Source organism: Puntigrus tetrazona, chromosome 7 (assembly GCF_018831695.1).
Source record: "Puntigrus tetrazona isolate hp1 chromosome 7, ASM1883169v1, whole genome shotgun sequence".
NCBI classification, from domain to species: domain Eukaryota; kingdom Metazoa; phylum Chordata; class Actinopteri; order Cypriniformes; family Cyprinidae; genus Puntigrus; species Puntigrus tetrazona.
This window is the reverse complement of record NC_056705.1, coordinates 30978103-31001747: the sequence shown is the minus strand read 5'-3', so window position 1 is coordinate 31001747 and position 23645 is coordinate 30978103. Positions and strand designations below refer to the sequence as shown.

The following is a 23645-nucleotide window of genomic DNA, read 5'->3' as shown; positions in this document are numbered from 1 at the left end:
TTTGGTTTTCTAGTATCTTCTGCACATTTGAACATTTCGCAACAATGGCTGCATGATTTCGATTCATCTTTTCACACTGAAGGCAACTGAGGGACTCATACGCAGCTATTACAAAAGGTGAAAACATTTACTTATGCCCAATATGGCAACCAAATGCATTGACCTGGAGTGTCTTTTTAAATGTAAATAATTTAAATACTTTTGGGAAATGTTTAAGTATGTCATGTTACTTCTGAAGGGAAGTATTAAATGAAAAAAAAACTAAACTAAACTTTGTCTTGTGTATAAACGACTGCTATGTGAAATTGCTAAAGAATACCTATTACGCTCTTTTTTTTTTTTTACAATATATAAGTCCCAGGTGTCCCCAGAATGTGTCTGTTTCAACTCAAAATACTGCAAAGATCATTTATTATATAATTTTGAAAATGCCCAGTTGGAGTCGAAGCAGAAGCATAACGCTTTCGTGTATGTCTCTTTAGGTACAAATGAGTTGCCGTCTGCTGCTTTGTTATGTAAAAATGCTATATATATATATTTGACATCTCAATTATAGCCTTCATGGTAAATTATATATGAATTATAAATGATTAAATACCAAATAATACTAGTTATTAAGCTTGATGTTTGGAATTGGTAAAATGTGCTTGTAAAAATAACATCAGAATATCAACATGCCTAGTAATTTTGCACACAGTGTATATATGATCAGACACTCGTGCTTAATTTCTGAAAAAAATTGAATACATTTTCTAAACTATCACAATATAAAACAGCAACCGCTGTGTAATCACGGCACTTTATTCTGAATGGAAGCAAGCAGAGTTATGATGTTTGACTGAAATGTAAGCATCCAGTGGTGTTAAGAGGTTTAGTTACAAGCTCTTTTGATGCTTTTTATTGGTATAATAAATAATATTGGTAAAATAATAATGTGTTCATCAGTGCAGCCAAAGAAATAACAGTTAGCATGCTTTGCTCAAATTTTCACCATCGCATTTGGATTGGTACAGTACACCTTTGCCGCTTCTGAAAACACAATGGCGGCGCCGTGGGTAGAAACTCGCAGATCAAGGGAGGTAATATTATAATATGATCCCATTTCTATGTCACAGGGGGAACGAAATCTGACAAGCTTGATTGAGCTTGCGAAAAAATACTGAGCTGTTCATTTTCACATTTATTGGGTCACACTGGAAACACGATTACAGCATTTAAACATGGAAAAAGTCACGATACACCACCTTTTATGAAGAGAGTACTAAATTAAAAAAAAATCATGATCCCTCTTATTTTTTTTAATTATTAACATTTTGCATATTCTGCAAGTGGCATGTAAACACACTAGCAGAACTGTAAGTAAAAAGAGACGTCAGCTGATGTAAGACTTGTGCGACCCACCTGAAACTCCTCTGCAATTTTGGGTCCGTCCAGAAACAGGCGAGTGTTAAGGCAGTCCACAGGGCCAAAGTTTGATGTGAACTCTTTAAACTCCTGGAAGACTTTAGGGTACATGGCTGCTGACATCACATCTTCAGGAGTTATTTCATCACCATGTGCCATTCGCAGATCAGACTCAAGAGCCTCAAAGTCCATTGGTGGAAGTGAAGCCCCTGGACGACCTTCAATTCGAGGCAATGACTTGAGAACCTTTGAAAAATATCAAACTTGTTACACTTTGGGAAAAATGTAAAAGCTGTAGCTTTAAGGGTACAGCAGTTTGTCACTGGGGCAGTGGGTAGTACTACTTTAGGGTTCTAATGTGGACCTTTTAAGTGTAGATAAAGTACAAGACCCTGCTTCAGTGACATACTGAGGTACCGGTATGTATTTATTTACAGTGTATGGGCATAAACAATACATAAAATTGTTGTTCAAAGATGTTCATAAGAGTTTAATGAAGAAGTAACAATGTCTGACTTGGTGACCAATTCAGGGCTCGACATTCACTGTACTGATTCACTTTCACGAAATGGACAGTTGCCAAGGATATATTCGAGGTTTTAGATTCTAACAGCTCAAGAACACGAGAGCTAAATACTAAAGTCAGTCAATCTTTAGGTCATGGGTCACATCTCTTTGGGGTCACTCCTGCGACTTTGAGATTTCCAGCACACATTTTGAATGCAAAAAAAGCTAAAATATTTTGTAAATGAACCAACAATAGCACCATTCACTGTCTTACACTGTTTTTGTCCTCTGGCTATTGCCTGACTTTGCAAGCTCAAACATACTAAATACATCATTAGTGCTGTCAGAGTGGGCGTTAATGAACAAAGGCAGAAACACTTTGACAAATAGGTCAATTGCAAAGGAGAAGCTACAACATCAATATGCCATTAAAATGACTCAATTCATTATGGACAAAAACTTGCTGATTTCTTGGTGTTGGCTAGGCAACAACAACCAAGTGACACTATTTTCTCCTTTTTGTTTCACAGCAGTGAGAATGAATTGAAAAATGGTCCTTGGACTTGCACTGAGAAACAGTCTGGTGGCTAACGGGAGCGAAGTGAATAGACTACACAAAAGGGCTGGTGCAGGAGAGAGGGAGAAAACAAAACAGATCAGCTCATAAAACGCTCAGCAGTCCATTTTGTTATTCAGATAAAATAGTTGAAAAGGCTGCCTGCAGTCCCAACCCACCTAACTTTTGAATAAATTGCCACTTAATAGCAGTTGAGTCATAATTTCAGGCCATATGGGCTCCGTTTTGTTTGATGTGTCCTATAGGTTTATTTTAGCGGTTCTGTGACTCAGTTACCCCGTCTGAGCATTTGTATGCAAGCTTTTTTGTGCAGGCTAGCTTTGGGGTAAAGAAGCTCACACTTGTACGTCTAATCTTTTTTTTTTCTTATCACTCCATCACTCGAGATTCCACAGGGGAGTTTATTTATTTTCCTACATCAGTCCTGTGCAGCTTATGATTCATATATAACAATCTCAATACCTCAGAACTGAGAGGCTGTTTGTTTTTATCAATAGAGCAACACATCCCAGAGTCCTTACTCAATGTGTCATTGGCAAATTCATTCTTAAAACAATCCAAAGGCCGAAATATCTGCATAAAAGAGCTAAATTAGCATTACAAAGGTGCTTTTATGCCTTACAAATGGGATGTAAAGCTTTGCATTACCCCAAGAAATATATATGCTTTCTGTATCAAAATCTTAAAAATCGGTCATTTGATCATTTAACATCTTGTTCCAAACCTGTATGAGTTTCTTCTGCTGAACACAAAACAAGTTATTCTGAAGAATGGGTCAATCAAACCCAGTAAGGTCCCACATTGTTGTGCACCCCATTGACAAAATCAAAAGAGGCATTTTTCAGAATATCTTCTATGCGTCCTGCAAAAAGTCACACCGGCTGAGGTTGAGCGAATAATAATAACTATCCTTTTTAAGATTGTAAAAGGTCTCTACCTCTTTCACATTCAATGTCCTATTCGAGGGAGTATAGATATAGTACTAATGTGGAAAATTCGCAAAACCTAAAAAGAGAGTTAGCAAAAACAGTAAAGCTATGCAATAGGAAGGAGAAGACTACAAAGCTAGCTTTCCAAGCCTGAGGTAAGGTAAGGAGCTTAAGGAGCAGACTTGAACTGCATTTATTTCATAGCAAGTTAAAGCATAGCATTATGTATTCCTTGTCTGCTCTGCCATTACCATAAACTACTGCAAGAGCAATTGTGCCGCTATACATACAGCGGAGAAAGACGCTTTCTAAGATTGCTGGCATGTGCGTTCAGACTCTGCTGTACAGTTTTAAAACAGGGCTACATGGATTTGCAAAGAAACTGCGGAAAAGTTACGGACTCTTGTCAGAGGTTATGTAATTTCATAACTCAGAAAATAGCAGTTACTATATCAGACATCTGAGGCGAGAGAAGTTGCTAGGAGAGCTTCTGTTTCCCTCACATCGGTTGCTGGGCTGGGTGAAAGGGGATATTTGACATTGTTGACACAGATTGGAAGGAGATGAGATTTGCTATTTTTTTTTCCCTGAATCATCTGTCCCCATCCAAGTGAGTGCATTTAGGCTGTTTGTCATTCTGTTCTGTCATAGCCTGGCTGGAAATATCGCTGGGGTGATGTCATGTGCTGAACAATCCTCCTGGAAAGATCAATAAGCCTGGATAAAAAAGGTGCCACCGAAATATTACCAGTGTTCTGTGACCATTAATCACCAGACATCTGTCTTTCAGTACAAAGAGAAGCCGTCGAGTGATGCTTAATTAAATTTTAAAATACATTAAGCGACTTATGAAGAGCTAAACTGATTAAATTCTTTGTGGAGCTTCACTACACGTCATTTAAGAAGAAATTTACATTTACAGTATGTGCGCCTCACACTTTGATTCCTACTTACAGGAATATTAGAATGTCTAGGAATATTTGCACGCAAAATCCAGCCAAATTTCCATTGAAATGGGTATAAAAGAGATCGCATTTAATTATATGTCTGAAAATCCACTAGGAGTTTTTCTACTCTCCATCTGTCTGAGAGTGCTCTCATGCACTTTAGCTAACAAAGAGACTCATTTCACTGGCCCAAATCAAATTCGTCAGGCTTGATGGTCCATTGCTTTCCTCACAGGATCCACAGGAGAGAAGACTACAAAGCAGTGGGCTGTAATGGGAACTCATGTAGCCATAAAACAGTGTGAAGCTTTCGCTCTCTGACCTGAACGCATCTTCCTGTGGTCGAGCCTCAGAGGGAGCTGTGTAATTGTTCCAACTGAGAGCATGTTTGCGTACTAACTGCCAGATCATATATAGCAACATGAAGGAAAATCACAGCAGATTTTTAGGTGTGTGCATGCGTGTTTGTGTTAGCGTCAATGTGCACGCTTGTACGTGACTTCACTGCCTCTCCATATCATCTCTGGCCTAGAGTGTGTACATTTTAATATCTTGTAGAACTGATACTTGACTTGAGACTGTTTAAAACAAAAAATTACACTATATTTTGATAGTCAACTTTAGACATTCTACTAACTAGAATTCAATACATGTCAAATTATTTTCATTAAAATGTAACTCTTAGGGTTAATGGAATAAGTTGACATATACTTGCAAAGTTTCTTATAGTCAGTATGTTGCATGTTGCAGACCCAGCAATGTTACTGTTAGTAGAATGTCTAAAGTGGATTGTCGAAATAAAGTGCTGCATTTTCAAGGCGTTTACACTAAATGTCATTAAGTAATAATAAAAGCAGCATAATTTAAATAACTAAGCCAGCAGATGAACAAGAGCGTAATTAATAACAAGTTCAAGAGTTTAGGGTCAGTAAGATTTTTAAATGTTTTTAATGAAGTCTCCTGTCTTTACTTTAGCTGCAGTTATTTTATCAAATATACGATAGTAACATTAACTGACACTATTTAAATGATTTGTTTTTATAGTTTAAAAGGATTAGTTCACTTTCTAAGTAATAATTCCTTATAATTTACTCACCCCCATGTCATCAAAGATGTTTATGCATTTCTTTCTTTAATCAAAAAGAAATTAAGGTTTTTGATGAAAACATTCCAGAATTTAAATCCATATAGTGCACTTGAATGGACACCTTCATTTCTTTTCGACTGAAGAGAGAAATACATAAACACTGGATGACATTGGGGTGAGTAAATTATCAGGAGATTTTTATTTAAAAACGAACTAATCCTTAATATATTTTAAAATGTAAATGACAAAGCTTCGTTCATAGTCTTCAGTGTCCCGTGATCCTTCTAAAATCATTTTGATATGCTTTTTGGTGCTCAATAAATATTTCTTATAATTATCACAGTTAAAAAAAAATTATTTGGGTGCTAAATTTCATTATATTTAAATTTTACATGGTCAATTTTAATTCAAATTAAGCATAAATTCAAAGGTTAATTGAAAGGAAGCATTTGAAATCAAACCATTCATTAAAATGATCTGGAATGATCATAGAGAGAATGGAATATTGATAAACAAGTACTGATGTACATTTTTTACTCATTGGTAAAAGAAGCCCATTATTGGAAAATATAGCTATTGTTTTGAAAAACAGCTGAGCTACTGTGACGCTAATGAAAGTTCCTAGCATTGCTACTTTTAGTTTGTCATTCCCCAACACTGCTGCAGAGGTGAAATCGTGACAGGTACCTAAAGGGGAAATGTACATTCAAGGCATTAGGACTTTGCCTATGGGCTGTGACAGTAATGGTCTGTCAGAATCAGAGTTGAAAGGGAAGCAAAGAAGTTGGCTGTCATTCACACACACACACTCTGAAACCTGCCTCAGTCAGTCCATCAATCAATCAATCATCTAACACAGTTAGAAGTGTGCAGATGAGTATGATCAGTCTGGACTGATAAAGATCCCACGTGACGGTAGAGGGTCCACAATGACGGTACGATAACAACAATGGCAGTTTATGTCGGACAGACATTTCATTTGTGAATCACCTACAAATCTTAATCTGAAGATGAGAAATGGGACTGCATTTTTATCTCACAAGCTCTTTAACCAGTGAATTTATGACCTACTTAATTCCTGCAGCGTGTCACTGATGCAGTCAGTCAGCATCTTGGGCGTAAAAAAGCAACTGTGTTTTTTTGGAGGAGGGGGGCACATTAGCATGACAAACACATAAAAACTAGCCTATCCAACTATCCAGCTATTTTCATTGTTAAAGTTTCATTTCCAATCATACTCTGATGTAACATTAGTCAGTCTCTTTTGGTTAGTTCATTGCTTAAAAGGTAGGGATGGTGATTTTAGAAAAAGCTAGCAAGTTAGCCTTGAAAGTAAGATTCCTGTCCTCCCTGTGTATAATCACTTCCTTCAAAAAAACTTCACCTAAACAGACCAGAGACTAACCTGCGACACGATGAGAGACACTGTCCCCTTCAAAAACTGAACTTGAGAAATTTTATGTTCATTGTCTCCCTCAACTATAAGGTGAAACTTAAAAGGGCACACTATTTCTCTTTTTTAATATCTGCATTTTAAAAAAGCGCTATATAAATAACGGTCACCTGACATCACAGATCAACAATTTATAAATAGCAATGAGGGTGTGATGACATGACTAGAAACTGGTAAGCAACTAAACAGCTAATTAACATGCATGGGCCCCTTTTTGTATATTGTGACATCAGAATCTGCCCACTCGAAAACTCTTTCCGGCACTGCCGTCTACATCACATAAACTACAATCGTGTCTTGCGGGCTGCTTGCGTCAAGGCGAGTGCCAAGGCTCTCCAGACCTTTCCACACATCATAAACACGATGTGACATACCCTCCCATGATCGCCCTGCTTCTTCGATTAAAGTGCTGAAGTGTCTCTGCTCTAGATGAGCCAGTTATTAGCACATTCAGCCAAGCTAATGCATTTTAAATAATACATAAAACATGCTGATTAGTGTATGGAGGAGCTCCCTGAGGATTGCCGGGGAAGGGTTTAGAGGCTTTTCCCTTGGCGGAGGCACGAGACACAAAAGAGGGCTCACCAATTCTATTAGTCACAGTGGCTGCAGTTCAAAGATGCTCCACGCTTCATTCAGTCACTCTTCATTAATTTGACAGCTTTTGAGGCCATTTATAAGCCAGGAATGTGTGTGTGTGTGGTAGGAAGGGTTTCTAAAGATAGAGTGGTTAATTGCCCTTAGGATTGAGACTGGAGCAATGTTTAATTGAAGTGTCTGCTAACGTCACTAAAGTCGCGTTCGTAAAGGTGTGAAGAATTTTAGCCCCTCAAGCTGTTTCTTGGTCACTGTATAGATGTAAATCCAATCTTAGATGATGGATGTTTATATGGTGGCCCGTGGTTCTGTATTTCCATCTCAATCAATTGCAGATTTACAGACATGATGGCACATGACATGTTTTGATCATATCATTAAGACTGTGGTTGTATTTCGTCCATCTCAACCTGCTTGTGCGTGTAAAAGTGTGTGTCCGTGTGTACGCCTGTGGGGCAAGATTGCCCACTCTTATCAGTGTTTGTCCAGTGGTGTGTAACGCACCACGTCTGGTTATCTGAGTTTATCTGGATGAGCTGATTGGCAGAGATAGAGCCGCGGACGCATGAGTGAGTCACTGTAGGCCCTGCCGCGTGAACCTCTCCAACCTATTATGATGAGTGTGTGTCTCTAATGCACCCACAGACACATATGCTGACCGTGCCTGGGGCTGTGTTGGGGAACGTATATCCAGGTCAGAGGACATAGCATCATTGGCCTTTTAAAAAGCTCTAATGCATTATGGTTAACGCCCCAAGTCAGTATTAGGGAGAGCATTTGTGCCAACTTGTATTTAGTCAGTGAAGGTGATAGAGCAACAGTAGTATCACACCGAGGATATTTTTCAGTGTAACGTTCAGAGATGACTCATCAATGCAGTATAATAAAACATTAAAGCTCTAAACAGGTGCAACAGTCAGGCTGGACATCATGACACACACAAAATAAAGCTTTTAGGGATAGATTTAGAGCGGCATGCACTGTAAGATCGGTGGAAGTGTTTGTCTAATGAAAGTTGTTTTTGCGAAAGACGATTTGTCTGCAGAACAATCAGTATGTTGTTAAATAACAGTGAAATCCACTATTACTCAATGATTCAATCCAATGATCCAATGTAATTTTCTTTCCACACTGAAGGCCAAAAATGTGCGACACGACAGAATATATTAGCTCACAAAAATAATGTTTTTAAATCATGAAGTGAGTTAGAAGGGTTAGAAAAATTATTCAATGCAATTTAAATATATTCAACAGATTTGTTTCAGGCACTTGCACTAATATATTGAATGTGATAGAGATGAATGTAAGAGATGTTTTTGCATGTTTACACATGAGATATGGGAAACGTATCATTTTCTTGGCTGACCCTTTAGCAGCATATGAAAGGATTGCAAAGTGATCACTTTTCATTAGCTGTATGTCCTTTCACATCTCACATTATAAAGTAAGATCAGGTGGATATCTCACAGAAAACAATATTAACAGCAAGGTAAACATGAAAGTACAGATGCTGTACAGATGCAAAATAATTTAGTGTATTCTGAAAATCTGAATTGCTTGAGGGTATTAAAAAGTGAGGAGACAGATGTGTACTATGAGCTGAATGGCTGCTGATACAGTTGGAATAATTGGTGCTTATATGTTTTAGATGGATTCAAATTCTGAAAACCTGAGAGACATTGGCATCATTTCTAATTTGTTTTTCATGCAGAATGTGGCACTATTATTCCCCATTATTCCTATTTTTGTGCAACACTGTTTTTATGTACCTTACTGAACATTTCGGTATAGTTTAAAAGAGAAATGCCCACTGAATGGTGCACACATCACAGTTTAATATATGAAGCATCACACACTTTTATTATGTTTACATATGTGAACATTTAAGTATTGCTGTTTTTTACATATTGCCATGGTGTAGAATTGAAATATCAGTGGACTGTTGACTTTTCGAAGTTAATGCTCTATCATGTTCAAAATATGCCCTAAACCTACCCAATAGTCTGAACAAATGCAAAACTGATATGAAAAGGCATTTGTTGAAGCAACCGTGCCCTTTTCAAATGCCTTTTATTCAGATTTTAACAGTTTTGTCGAACCGTTTTACAGAGGATTCGAATCTGAGCTTTCCATTGTGACGCCATATCATGTGAGCTACTGAGAAAACCTACCGTCTATGAAAACCCATACATATGAAGCTGGATATGTGTGATGCTAACCTGCTAACCTGATGATATTCTTCAAGTAATTGTGTGAAAATTACACTTTATTAATCGAAACATTTCTGTGAAAAGGAATTAAGGTGTCATTTCTTTTGGAAACTGCTCTGATGTACTTATTGGTAAGTATTTCATGTCTTACTAAAAATGTGTCCATGTATGTAAATGCCATGAATCCAGGTAGGGTTGTTTTTAGGGTTGTACTGCATTTACACTGTATTTAGTGCATTCAGTTTTATATAAAACAATTTGTTACAGTAGTTTTTTTCAAGAAATAGTATTTCAGTCTTTCTACTTTGAAATGTTCACATGTAATTAAATGCGATACTCGCTATTTCTTTGCAATTACTCTCTATTTTTACTAACAAATCCTGAATGAAAATTATTTTTATACCATTGTGTGTGTGTGTGTGTGCGTATGTGTCGGGAAGAACTACTGTAGTTACTTAGCAACTTGTTCAAGACAGGAAGTACACATGATTGGTTGTAATTACTGAAACGTTTACATCAACGATCACATTTAGATGCTAATATCAGAAATATCCTTGTTGCCTAGTGGACAATTCAATCATATTTTTGTCTTTAATCTAAGATATAATGCCACCCCATGGATTTATCTGGGGAAAATTTGAACCAGGCTGCAAATATCAACCACACTTACAAAGTTTAGTTGACTTCAATCAGAGCCACAGTTCATCACATCATTTTTTTTTCTGTGCTACTAAGGCACAGAACTAAAGTCATTATATTAACTGTTCAAATCTCTTTCTCAGTTTTTTTCTGTTTGTCTCTTTCGTTCTGTGTTAAACTGAGGCCACACGTTGAGCTCTCTTACATGGAAATGCTGCCAGTACTGACAAATAGCGTTTGATCTTTCAATTTTGGACTTCAGAGTGCTTCAAAAGGGTTTGTCTGTTTGTCTGTGTGTGTGTGTGTGTGTGTGTGCCAGAAAAATAGCAAATCAAAGTAAATTTGCCCTCAACTGCACAAGCAGGATGTCTGTCCTCAGTAACCACGCCATTTAAAATTAAGCTAAAGTCTCTCCTGTGACCTCATGACTGTAGATGTGTGTGTGCGTGCATTATAGTGGATCAGTCTGCCTCTGCGTGGTTTCTTTTCTCAGCAGGACTTTGAGCCCAAGACGACGGAAACGCCACAGCCACTACTGAGAAAGCGCCTGGCAAGTGACAAGCTTTACTCAGCCTCAAACCTTTTGTCTCTTATCCTGTCTTTCCCCACATTTACACAAACTTTGTGATGGATGCACGCAAAGCTATTCTCTCAATCTCTTGAACTGCCTTTCTCTCACGATATCGCATCCTTTTTACCTTCTAATTTTATTCTTCTCTCTCACGCTCTTCCTCTCTATGTGTGGCTAGAGATTATTCAAAAACAATGCCGCTGTCAATCTCAAAAGCGACAACAAAAACTGCTCATGTTCTTCCTCATTTGTAGGGGTCTAGTATAATAGCATCTGCTAAATGATTAAATGTAATGAAGAATGCTCCAGGGAACGTTTCTATGAGAAATAAAGCTGCACTTTTTACATTAGTTGCAAGTTTTTAAAAGCTATTCTTGATTTAATGAAATATTGTTTTGTTTTTCTGAAATACTGAGAGTCCCACTCATGTATTCTTGGCCCAAAAATCGAAGGGTCAATCCTGTTTATGCAGCGCATTGTTATGTCCCCAGTCTTATAATATTATAATTAATAAGGATAGAAATTGTATTTTATTTGTTTAGGTGATTGTAGCCATTTTTTCAATTTGACTTTTTAAATCAAAATTTTACATGCAGATCTTGTTTTTTCCTCTGGAATATTCAGATGGAGATCCAGTTTTCATTAAACAGCGTGGTCTCACCTTTGACCTGAAGGGCTCAGGGAATCCTCCGTGTGGAATTCCAATGTGTCCTTGCAGGAATTCCACAACAGACAGAGGGAAGGAGAGCTCGTCTGCTCTCTCTTCTACCTCAGCCCGGGAGAGAGAGTTCTGCACCATAAACTGAGCCAGATCACCCACAATCTTAGAGGAGGGGGTCACCTGAAGAAACAAAAGATTTCAGGAACCTTTTAAAACAAACCAACAAAGCACATTTTAAATGGAAGTAGTTGCAAACAGAAGAATCTACCTCCTTAGTCAGCTACAAACGCTCACCCTGTTCACAATGAGCACAACTCCACTGACAAATTGAGCATGATAATCAATTCACATTACAATGCTACAAACCCCTAGAAGAGCACATGAACTTCAGGAATATAAAATCAAGACAATTCAAGAGGTTTGGGAGAGGTATTGATTTGTGGAGAGGTCAGGTTGAAACAATACTGGCCATTCTTTTTTTTTGGAATTAACCTTCCACAGAAGAATATAATTTATACAAGTACAAAACAAGTCGAGGGCGAGTGATTTTCATTTTCAAGTATTCCTGGAAAATGTGAACAGCACCAAATAGAATTCTTTAAAATCTATTTTAGAATGCTTATTGAGGTTCAGGTAAGGAAGCAGATGTAAGAAGAGTTAGGGATTCAGAGGAAACTAAGAGAACTAAACAAGAGTATGAAGAACTGTATCAAAAATAAGATATCCGTGAGGATTTGAGAGGAAGAAAGGCACACACAGTGAAGAAAAGAAAAAAGCAGAAGATTAAGGACAGGAATAAAATGTTAAATGTCATGCCTTGTTTTCTTTCACATAAATAGTTCAGCATTTTGTGAAAAATACCTTATGTTAGCTAAACTGTTGTCAACTTTTTAACTTGCAGTGTAGTGATGCACTTTAAAAGCATTTACTTAAAAAAAGATGTGCCATAGTACAGTATTGGCATACCTAATATTTTGATATATGGTGATGATTAAAAGATGTCATTGTATTAGTATGGTATTACTACTTTATGCCCCAAACCTTGGTACATTAAGGTACTAATGAAACAAAAATAGTATCCAATCCAGGACTGGATTGTTGAGAGTAGGTCAAAAAAAGGAAAGAAACAGAGTGACATTTAGGATTAAGTTTTGTAATGGAGTCCTAGACAAAGGTTACGCAAGGTTAATATCCTTGTTTAAATACAAAGCCACAGACATAACATGTACAAGGCTTTTTGAGAGCAAAGGATTTAACAAAAAACCCACAGACTCTGGCACTGCTAGGATTGTGAAGGATAACACAGCGGAGACCTTCAATGTGACCAATTATACAACTTCTTTTGTATATAAATGTCAACATTATAAACTTTTTCATGAGTTACATGTGTTCTTTGAACAATATTACAATTCTGACGCGTCTGCATAGCTCACTTCTGCTTCAGAAGTTCAGTCATGTCAGCCAGGGAATACTATTCATAGAGGAATGACTCTGCGTAAGATGAGCACTTAACTGTCTGGATAATCAAATGTGATTTCACTAAATTAAGCGTGAACGTTTCCTTCATCCTGCCACAGTCATTTGCAGTCAAGACGCTGGAGTTCGTGTTAAGTCAAATCCTAAAGGCTCTTGGTGGCTGGGGTGCTCCTGCGTTGGTTTAGTTAGGAAAAGCAGAGTGTTGTTATGGGTGTTGCTTACAACTCTAACCAGGTGTTACAACTGATAAATGCAGTTAAAACTAGTTTTAAAATGCCGTCATAATGTTCTAAATATAAATTCAGTAAAGGTCTTTTTTTAACTAGCATGCAAAAATACTGTGCAAAAATATACACCGGTGAGCAAACAAAATGAATACATTTCAGACCGTATGAATCACTCGGCAAAGGAAGTGCAACGTTTGGCTGCATGAAATGCAATTAACCCCTTGGATTTAAACGTTTGGGGTCGATTAGATTTTGAGATTTTTTTGAAAGTCTCACCGACGTTAATATTGTTAAATGTAATTGGAATTTAAAATATCTGTTTCTGCTTTAATATATAACAACATGCTGTTTGTTCCTGTGATGTTAAAGCTGAATTTTAGCAGCCATTACTCCATTGTCGCATAATCCTTCGTAAATCACTGTTCCCAAACATTTAAATGGAAGTGTATCATAAACAACTAATGGTGCAAAATGTAAATATTAACCCAACAAATCAGCCCTGTTATATGTCCCACCTCTCTCTGCAATCATATCTGTGATATACAGCTGTTTTCTTTGCATCATCAGCCAGTTTTGATTTCATTTCTGTTAGTCTGATTGTTTATATGCATATTCATGTGTATCATACATAAATGATGACTTACTTTTTTAACTGATTTTGCACCAAGGTCTCCTTTCTCAGGATTTTATCTGATGTGTTTATTTCCCAAACACATTCGTTTAACTTTAACTTTATCCATTTTTAATAGAACTATGATGATATACCCTTAACTATCTGGCTAGCTAAACAAACAACATTGCACATGATTGCATCACACCTTGCTGGGAAACAAGTAACTGAAAAGACAGTTCTTAATATATATATAATACATTTTCAGAGATTAATTTCATGCCCTGGTGGTAAATAAATGCAAAATACTTTTTTTCTTTTTAGTGAAGACCGGAAGTTATTCAAAACTTCAACAGCCAATATAATGAGTTGTAGTAAAATTACATGATATAATACTATAAGACATTAGACTTTAAACATTATATACCATTTAGTACATGGATGCCACTACCAATAGGGGTGTAAAGATTTGAGTATCGTACAATACATGGTCATTTTTAAAGTCATCAAAGTGATCATCCTTATCCCCTTGTTAGTGGGGACTTTGGAGTGAACGGAGAATATTTTTCATCATTATTTAGTGGTTTGGAATGCACTAGTCAATAGGAGCAATGTCATTTCCTCATTATCTTCAGCTGGGATGTTCCCATGACAACGAACGTCAGCAGATTCTATAAGGATGTATTGAGCAAAATTACATTTTATATGAAAAATATTTATACATATTAGTTTTTATATATTAGCATATTTTAAAAACATTTTAAAATACAAAATGCATGTTTACTTGCAACAGTTATAATAACAACAGCGATAAAATTACATTTATGACATTAAAACAGTGACACCTGCTGATGCACATCGTGCTGCGTTAGTTGTCACAGGAACATCCCAGCTGAAGATGATGAGGAAAAGATATCCCTTTGACAAGTGCATTTCAAACGACTAAATAATGACACGCATGTTCTCTGTTCACTCACAGTCTCCACTAACAAGGGGATAGGGATGATCACTATGATTTGGAAAATTACCATGAATTGTATGATACACAATACCCGAATCATTACACCCCTAATCGAAAATATCTGAAAATGCAGAATGGTAGCTGATCAATTCTTAAATGTCCACATTTGGTCTTGAATATTTGGCCACATTGTTGGTCTGTAGCCCAACAGGATAATCTGAATCAAACAAGAAAGCTTCTTACTGGTGACAGACTCAGATTTTGGGGATGCTGCCCTCAGTTACTGAGAAATCCTTCAATTTCTGCCTTCATTTGGAATAGAGAGAAAAATCAATGGGTTGTTAATTAAGTAGAGGATTTGTTAAGTACCCAGACACAATGCAAAACTCGGTCAGGCCAAGTCACTGTGATGGAGGCTGTCGGGGAAAAGTGTTATAAGATGAGACTGAGACGGGATTAAGAGGGGATCAAACACACACGCTCTCTCTCACACACACACACACACACACACACGAGTAATCCTCATGCCTGTCAGTGTCTCCTCTTACTGCTTTACTGACGCACTGTAATCCTTCTGTGTACATCTCAGTTGCTCTCTGCTTCTGTCTCTCAGGCTTCCTCCCCTCTCTCTCTCTCTCTCTCTCTCTCTCTCTCTCTCTCACTCACACACACACACACACACACACACAGGTCTAGAAGTGTTTACTCTCTCCTGTGTTATTGTGCAGGGTATCTCCGGCTAACTGACAGGGTACATCTGTTTGGCCATCGGCATGGACAGCAAGCGCTTTGAACTCAAGAGAACGGTTTGTGTGTGTCAGTGCTCGCTGCTGCTTCAAAAGAAACAGAATTAGTGCGGTGTGTGTACGTGTGTGCTGGTGTGTATCTCAGCAAACCAGATAGTAAAAAAAAGGGGAAGACATGAAGGTTGTGTTCAGAAACGAAAACTCACATAATGCTTACTGTGCAAAAATACACTATGCTGCCTAATATTTTTTTTTTAGTTTTTTTTTTAAAGAAGTCTCTTGCTCAGCCATTACTCCGATCGTGACCGAGAGTCAAATCTGTAATCTGAAGGTTTTTACTGTCCAAAAACTAAATTTTGGTGAAGGATATCGCTCTTGGTTAATTCGTTCCACCAGAAATGGGTTTAAATGCAGAAGGCCGTCAAAGTTTTCCGCGCATAACGAAAATTCACATACTGTACAAAGTATAAATAATGCATAAGGCTACTACTTTCTTTTAAAAATAGAATGTGGCATGCTATTCTGAACAAAACCTGACAGAGAGAGAAAGAGAGACAGAAAAAGCAAAAGGAATATAAATGCAGTATCACCACAAGTCCAGCCCATTTCCCCCAACCAATGAGCTAAATTGAATAGATGGCATGGGGGAAAAAAGACAAAGAGTGCGAATTGAATAACAATCACATGCAGACAGACTGTAGGTAAACAAAAGCTTCTATTGGGAGAATCCCAATAATTGATTGCACTGAGCTGAAGACTGAAGCAAGCGATGCCAGACGCATTTCAAGCTCATTGGTTAATACAGCCTTAGAGGGCAAAGTGCAGCACGGCAGAAGCCAACATCGGCAGGTAAACTTGACTACAGGTATCAGATCATTAGGCTGATCATCTGACAACCAGAACACTGTTTACACTGTTCCTTTAACAGAAAGCAGCGGAACTTGATCTTATGTTAGCCAAAGAAGTGCTAGATGACTGCAGAACATTAGCTTATCATGTTAAATGAGAAGTGAACATCCAGAATCTGTACTGTGCATTAGTTCTAAAATAACTTTGTAATATGTAATTATTTAAATTGAAGTGAAGTGTTCTTGTGATTAGATTGTTATTTTATCTGTATTTTGGATACACTGCTGTAATTTTTAATGTTATAAGTTAATTGCTGGGTTTGAATCAACAGGGACATGAGCTTCGACTATATACTTGTGGAATATAAATGACAGCAAATCCAATAGAAAAGAAAGAAGCCACTTTATTCACTGGCCTTCAAGGACACTCTTCAGTATGTGGAACAGGGGAGGAGGAGAAAGAAAGAAAGCAAAAGAAAGAGTGGGTGACACATTTGGAATCAAAATGAGAATTTTGGAGGTCTTACTTTGATAAGGTCTCCCAGCAGCTTGTTGGCTTCGGTGTAGGCTTTCTTTACCTCTTTGAACTTGTTACCGAGGCCCATGCTGTGGGCCTGGAAGTGTAGGTTGGTGTACTGGCCCCCAGGGATCTCATTTTCATAAACATCTGCATTACCAGACTTCATTGTGGCGGTGCAGTCGAAGGGGGCGTACAGACCACGAGCCACTTCCCAGTACTCGCTGTAGTCAAAGACTCTGTCCAGAGAAACACCTGCATGACAGGAGAAGTGTGTTACAAATGCAGCTACTTTACTGTAGACCCATTTCAATTTTAGCTACACTACTCATGATTCTTGAAAACTGGTGTGCAGTGACTGCTTGCTCCCATCCCTTATGAAAAATAACCACTTTACTATAAATAAAACCAAAAAACTATGATTAAACCATGGTGAACATAAATTAATAATTTATTATTAATTATAGGTTTTGCTAGACCAACCATAGATTAATGATTGTGCTAAAAAACTAATTTTATTTCACTTTTAAGTGTTTTTGTCTGTATCAAAGTGTATATTTCATTAGCTATGTTTTCATCCCAACGCTCTCAGAAATAAAGGTAAAAAAAGCTGTCACTGGGGCTGTACCTTTTCAAAAGGTACATGTTTGTACCTAAAGGGTCCGTTTTGGTATCTTAAAGATACATATTAGTACTTAAAAATGTACATATTTGAACCAAATGGGTACAAAAGTGTGCCTTTTGGAAAAGTACCGCTTTAGTGACAGCTTTTGTACCTTTATTTCTGAGAGTTAAGATTCATTTTTTCCAAATCAGAGAAAAAGATTGTGTGATTTTTTCTTTACATGCTTTATACGAGTCTGTATTAACTGTAAATGATCCTTCACATAGTCTAAGTGTGTGCCGTTTATAAACAAAAAGCAATGTGACAATCAAAAATCCTCCAAATGATGTACATCACACTTTTGTCCACAAACCTTTATTTAACCATACTACTGTTCCATATTCACAATATTAATTTAATATTCACACAGGTTGTGCAAATCAACAAGATACGGTCCTTGCTCAGAGTAATTAGTCACTGTTGTCTTTAAAATCAAGTTCAAGCTGTCTTTAAGTCTAAGGAAAGGCATATAGGCCAGCATTTAAACTAAACATGGGAAGCATCAATTAAGTGAAATGAATCACCCTGTTCTTTCATATGCATTTAAGTGATGGTGTCTTTCTCTTTTTGCTGGGGACATTTGACTGACAGATACTGTTGTCCTCATCTGACACATCTCAAAACACACCATAAATCCATCAATAAAAGCCCTGTCAGTCAGTCTGTAATAATCAATGTGAATTTAATTAAGGCTGATGCCATGAGAGTCATCTTTCCAGTTTCCAGGCCACACACGAGTTTGTTTCAGTGAATCGTGGGGACATTACTTTTATACCAGCCAAACACTACTTCTATTTCTATCCCCTAACCCTTAACCTACCCCTTACAGAAAACCTGTTTGCATCGTTACACTTTCAGATAAACATTAAAAAGATAAACATTACTATTTTTATTCGTTTTTTTCCTCCTTGTTTTTTCCCTACAATGCCAAACATTTAGGGTTTTATTTTTAACACACTTCTGTGTCATCAGCGAAAAGATTCCTGCTATTACAGTGCTCCTGCTGGGTTTGCGTCACTCCAGCAGATAATAGTAACCAATCCTTTAAGTGAAATCAATGTACATTGTGTGCTGTACTCAATGCACTACAGTAGATAAATGTTTAAAAATGCCTCTAAAATGAATCTGTATTTGTATTTAGTATGTATGCATGCATGCTTTCATGAACTATAAATGACGGTCGAATTTTCTGACTAGCTGACTATTTTTTGCTGCGTGCAGAGCTTTTGGCTGTCGTAGAGACAAGTGTGATTTCTCAGGGCACCTATTTCAGTGATATCTGTCAGGTAATAGGGATATTCAAAGCATGATATTCTAAAAAATGCTTACACCAGATACTCAAACAAAAATGCAATTCACTTGCAGACCAAGGTGGTTGCCTGGTTTCCTAGTGTGGCAAACCTTTGTTATTCCTGTCTGTTTTGATGGTTTTAGATCGGTTTTGAGTACTTTCAGTTAGGAGAGCAGTTAGCTGACCAGCTAATTTAACACCCACTTGGATCAGGCTGGCAGTATAGGGGATACAGCTTAAAATAATGTCAGATTGCAAAACAAAGTGGCATTGTGAGATGAAAAATCATTCTGTAAGATATAAAGTCAAACTGTGAGATACCAAATCACACTGAGACTAAGTCATTATTGGGAGATATGAAGTTGCAATAATAAAAGTAGCAATTATGGGATTCGTATGCAAAGTCAGAAACAGGCTTCTGCATGGGAGTCCAGCTAAGCAGCTAAGATCAGCAAACATTGGTTTGAGATGTTCTTTCATCAGGGAAAATACACAACAGCGCAATTATATGACATAATTATATCGTTTGTGTCTTCTAAAAAAAAAAAAAAAAAAAGGGTTAAAACATAAATGTTCTGAAATAAAGAAAACTCAATAAAGATTTGCACAACATTGGAAAGTGTGTATGTGTGTGTGTGTGAAAGATAGAGAGAGAGCGAGAGAGAGTCAAACAGAGATCTTTGTAAAAGTGAAGCATAAAGGGCTTGCAGAGGGATAAAAGGTTTGATTGTAAAAGTGAGTCCAAACTTTCCACTGAGAACTGAGAGATGTAGAGAAAAAGTGACAGATGGAGAACGAAAGAGAAGTGTTAGTGGAAGCAGTGGGCTTGAAGACTGCATGGAAATACATGGAAATGGGAGAAAATGAACTTAAAGATACAGTAAAGAATGACAAAAACAAAACAAACATATAGGGACAGATGAGTGTAGGCGAAAGAGAACGGGCGAAAACTGGAAATAAAGAAAAAGACGCCTGGGGTAGAACAATGAAGGGAAAGAATATTTGAGAGACAAAGTTTGCTAAAAGGAAAAGAGAGGAAAGAGAAAAAAGAAATAAATCAGCCAGAGAGCACAAATCAATAGCAGGGCAGCAAGATGGGGCAATGCAGACAGAAATGTCATAAATAAATAAAAAAAATTTAAATAAAAAGTAAACTAAACTAACAAATGAACAGAAGACGAGTATGAGGACGTGGAGTGCAGGTACAGCATTAATAACAAACTCTTCTCATGGCTGATGCAGTGAGATAAAGCTTTACCCGTGCTAGATTGCTACACTTTCGACTAAATTAACCAGTGAAATACACTAGAGAGAAAACCAATGACAGTAAGAGAGAGTGATGAGAGGGAATGAGGGATCTTCAAGAAACTAGAGGTCTTCCATGACCAATTACCTCAACAGATGTGCTCATGAATAAAAAAAACTGTGTACTTAACAAAGAGGCACACAAGCTCAGGTGGTAGAAAAGCACAAAAGAAATATGGCTTGTATATATCTATATTCAATTGTAATCTCACACATTTTTTTGCAGCATCTTCCATTTTTCTTTTTCCATTTTTGGATGTATATATATATATATATATATATATATATATATATATATATATATATATATATATAGTGTACTAATGTAGATAGCTGTTTGTAAAGGAAATCTTAAAAAAAGATTTTTTTAAATAATCTGTTACACAATATCTGGGACTATTGCATTGTGTTTGTCACTCTTGTCTAAAATATGACATATACTATAATATATGACAAAAATAAGTTTACAATATTTATTTAAATAATAACATCTGTTCAGATTGACATTTGCATGTGCTTATTTCTTTTCTTTTTTAATAGAGATTTGAGAGAGCCAAAAGCTTTAAACTGTGCTTTAACTGTTTTGTAAAGCAACTGTATATATAACTAATAAATGTATAACTAAACAAATAACTAAATAAATGTATAAATGAGACAAAATAACCATTTCCAAATATATGCACACACACACACATTCGACTCCATTTTCTTGCAGCACTGCAAATCTGCAGCTTTACAGTTTGTGTTCAATCATCTAAGAGGTCACAGCCTGACATAGCAATCTTCGACTGGTCACATGTCTTCACATTATATGAATTCTCAGGTCAGAGAGCATTTAAGTGGAACTTGAGAACGTAGTGAAATGTACAATTTCTTTGCACAAGCTTGATGTACAGACTCTAGCATTCACATGCGTATGAATGTAATTTAACGGAATGAAAAGTGTACCGTGTTCGTACCTTAACTGGGGTAACCATGGTATTTTATCTTTTGTATCCATGTAAAAGAGTGAAATTGCTTTTTCTTTCAGCTCATCAGAGTTGTTTTATGCAAAACAGACAGATTATCAGAACAGACAAATTGCATCTGTTTTGTGCCACATATTTGTGTTGGTGTGAACAGACCTTTAAGGTTTGGGCCCTTTAGCTCTAAGATTTAAAGGTCAGAATGTAAACCTGCACAATCTGTGCTGCTGACATGAATGATACTGCAAACTGTGTAGCCTTTACACAGTAGAAAAAAGTCTTCTCACTATCACACAGCGATGCCACAGAAGAACCTTCTGGGTTTGGTTCTTCAGATGTTATAGGTTCATTATGGAACCATTTAAACACAAAGGTTCTTCTGTGAAGCTCCTTTATTTTTCAAAGTTTAAGTAACAATTAACAATGATGTTTATCTCATTAAACTCCTAATTTGCTGCTTGTTAATAATAAATCAGTTAATAAGTTTATGGTTGAGGAGGATTAGGGATCTAAAATTTAGTAATTCAGAATAGGGCATTAATAGTGCTTTCTAAGTACTAAAAACAGCTAATGTGCTAGAAATATGCTAATATGCAGTGTTAAGAAGGTTACTTTGGAAATATAATAGGTTACAGATTACAAGCTGCTCTATTTAAAACGTAGCAAGTACTGAAACGATTTTACTTACTTTAATAAAGTAATGTAACTGAGTACATTTGATTCATTTTTTATTAATTTTTTTCTATATTTTGCTAAACTGTTAATCCTAATTGAAGGGTTAACCTTACAGTGGTACTTAACACTAATTACTGTCAGATTTTTCAAAACCATTAACGACTTAAATTAGGGTTACAATAGTTTAACTTTAATGCACAGCCATCACTAAATCAGACTTTAGCACCTCTTTTCACTTTTAGATTTAAAATCATAACAAGACAAGTTTAATAGCCATGATACTGTTTTTGAAATCAGTGTTTACATTGATGTCTGACATTTTGAAGCAGTTTATGCAATTTTGGACAGAAATCAGCCAAATCTGAAAGAGCGTGTTAATATTCTTTGCAATTGTTAACATTTTCATAATTAACTGTAACTTAACGATATATTTATTACGTCTATTTTGTAATTAAATTATATAATTCCATTACATGTAACAACTCTATGAACTAAACTAAAATGAACTAAAATGTTATCACTATCCCATTAACTTACAATGTAAGATGTACCCCAGCCATATCTAGCGCTTCTCTGAGTCTATAAGCAACCACCTTAACAACCTCAGCTACTGCATAGTGATGCTCCTGGCAAGCACCCAGAACACCTTAGCAACCGCATAGCAACGTTCTGGCAACCACCCAGAACTTTCATTGTGGTGGCTATGTTCGTTGGAACAATTTTTTGGGTGGGGGTTGGGGTATTATCTCAGTTTTTAAAGAGAGACATTGACAGATTATTGGGTATGGTGTGGCTACATGACAGATTGCTGAAGAACATAAGATTATACTCTTGAGAATTTGAAGCTGAAGTGCAGAGGCCATTATCTAACCACACAGCCTCAGAGGAACCATATTTGGGGGACAGAAGAGGGTAAGAGAGGGAAAAGCTGGAAAGAGGAGCTATGATTTAACTTTGACGGTAATGAAGTGAAGAAAAAGGAAATAAGTGCAGTTAAAAAGAAGATGGGGAAGAGGAATGGGAAGATTCACTAGCTCTCTTTTTTCTCTGTCATTAGTCTTTGTCCAAGGTGTGTCAACATATTCCTTTCCCTGCTACTGCAGGCCTTTTGTTTAACATGCCTCTCAGGACAGTACATGGACACTACAGCACACATGCACACAACTGTATAAAAGTACAAATGTATTGATATATGACGACAACCTCTACTGGGTCCCTTGATTAATGAGCTTAGCGACTTGACTAATTAGACATCATTAATCAATTGAGCTGCCTGCAACTTAAGCAACATTAAACTGATCATGGGCAGCTTGTTGAATTTAACTGCACATTTACTGACTTATGCCAGAAACAAACTTTATGTAAATGAAAGTGTGAACCAAATGTCGCATGTTGTTCAAGAACGCTCCATATCTGATTGATTTCTAAAGAATCAAGCGATACTGAAGAGTAGAATATGTATAATATATCGCAGTTTAATAGAATAGAGTTCTTCCTTGATAGTGATAATTAAAAATACTACTGTTTCTAACGTTATTTTTAGCATAACGCTCAAAACTGTTGCTGACCCCAAACCTTAGAAAGGTATTGTATATAAATACATTTATAATATTTTTAGATTTTTGAGCACTGACTTTATTTGACAAAAGGAGAGACAGATGATAGTAGAATAGAAACTGGAACTGGAACGAAAAAGTCCTCCAGTCAAACTTGGGTTTCTCGAAGCGCTGATATGTCAAGTGCTCTACCCACTATCCTCTTACTCTTTTTTTTAAGCT

At 36.7% G+C, this 23645-nt stretch overlaps 1 pseudogene; it reads right to left on the bottom strand.

Moving 5' to 3' along the window:
* LOC122348674 overlaps nt 1-23645 on the bottom strand; it is a 161619-nt pseudogene that overhangs the window by 5950 nt on the left and 132024 nt on the right.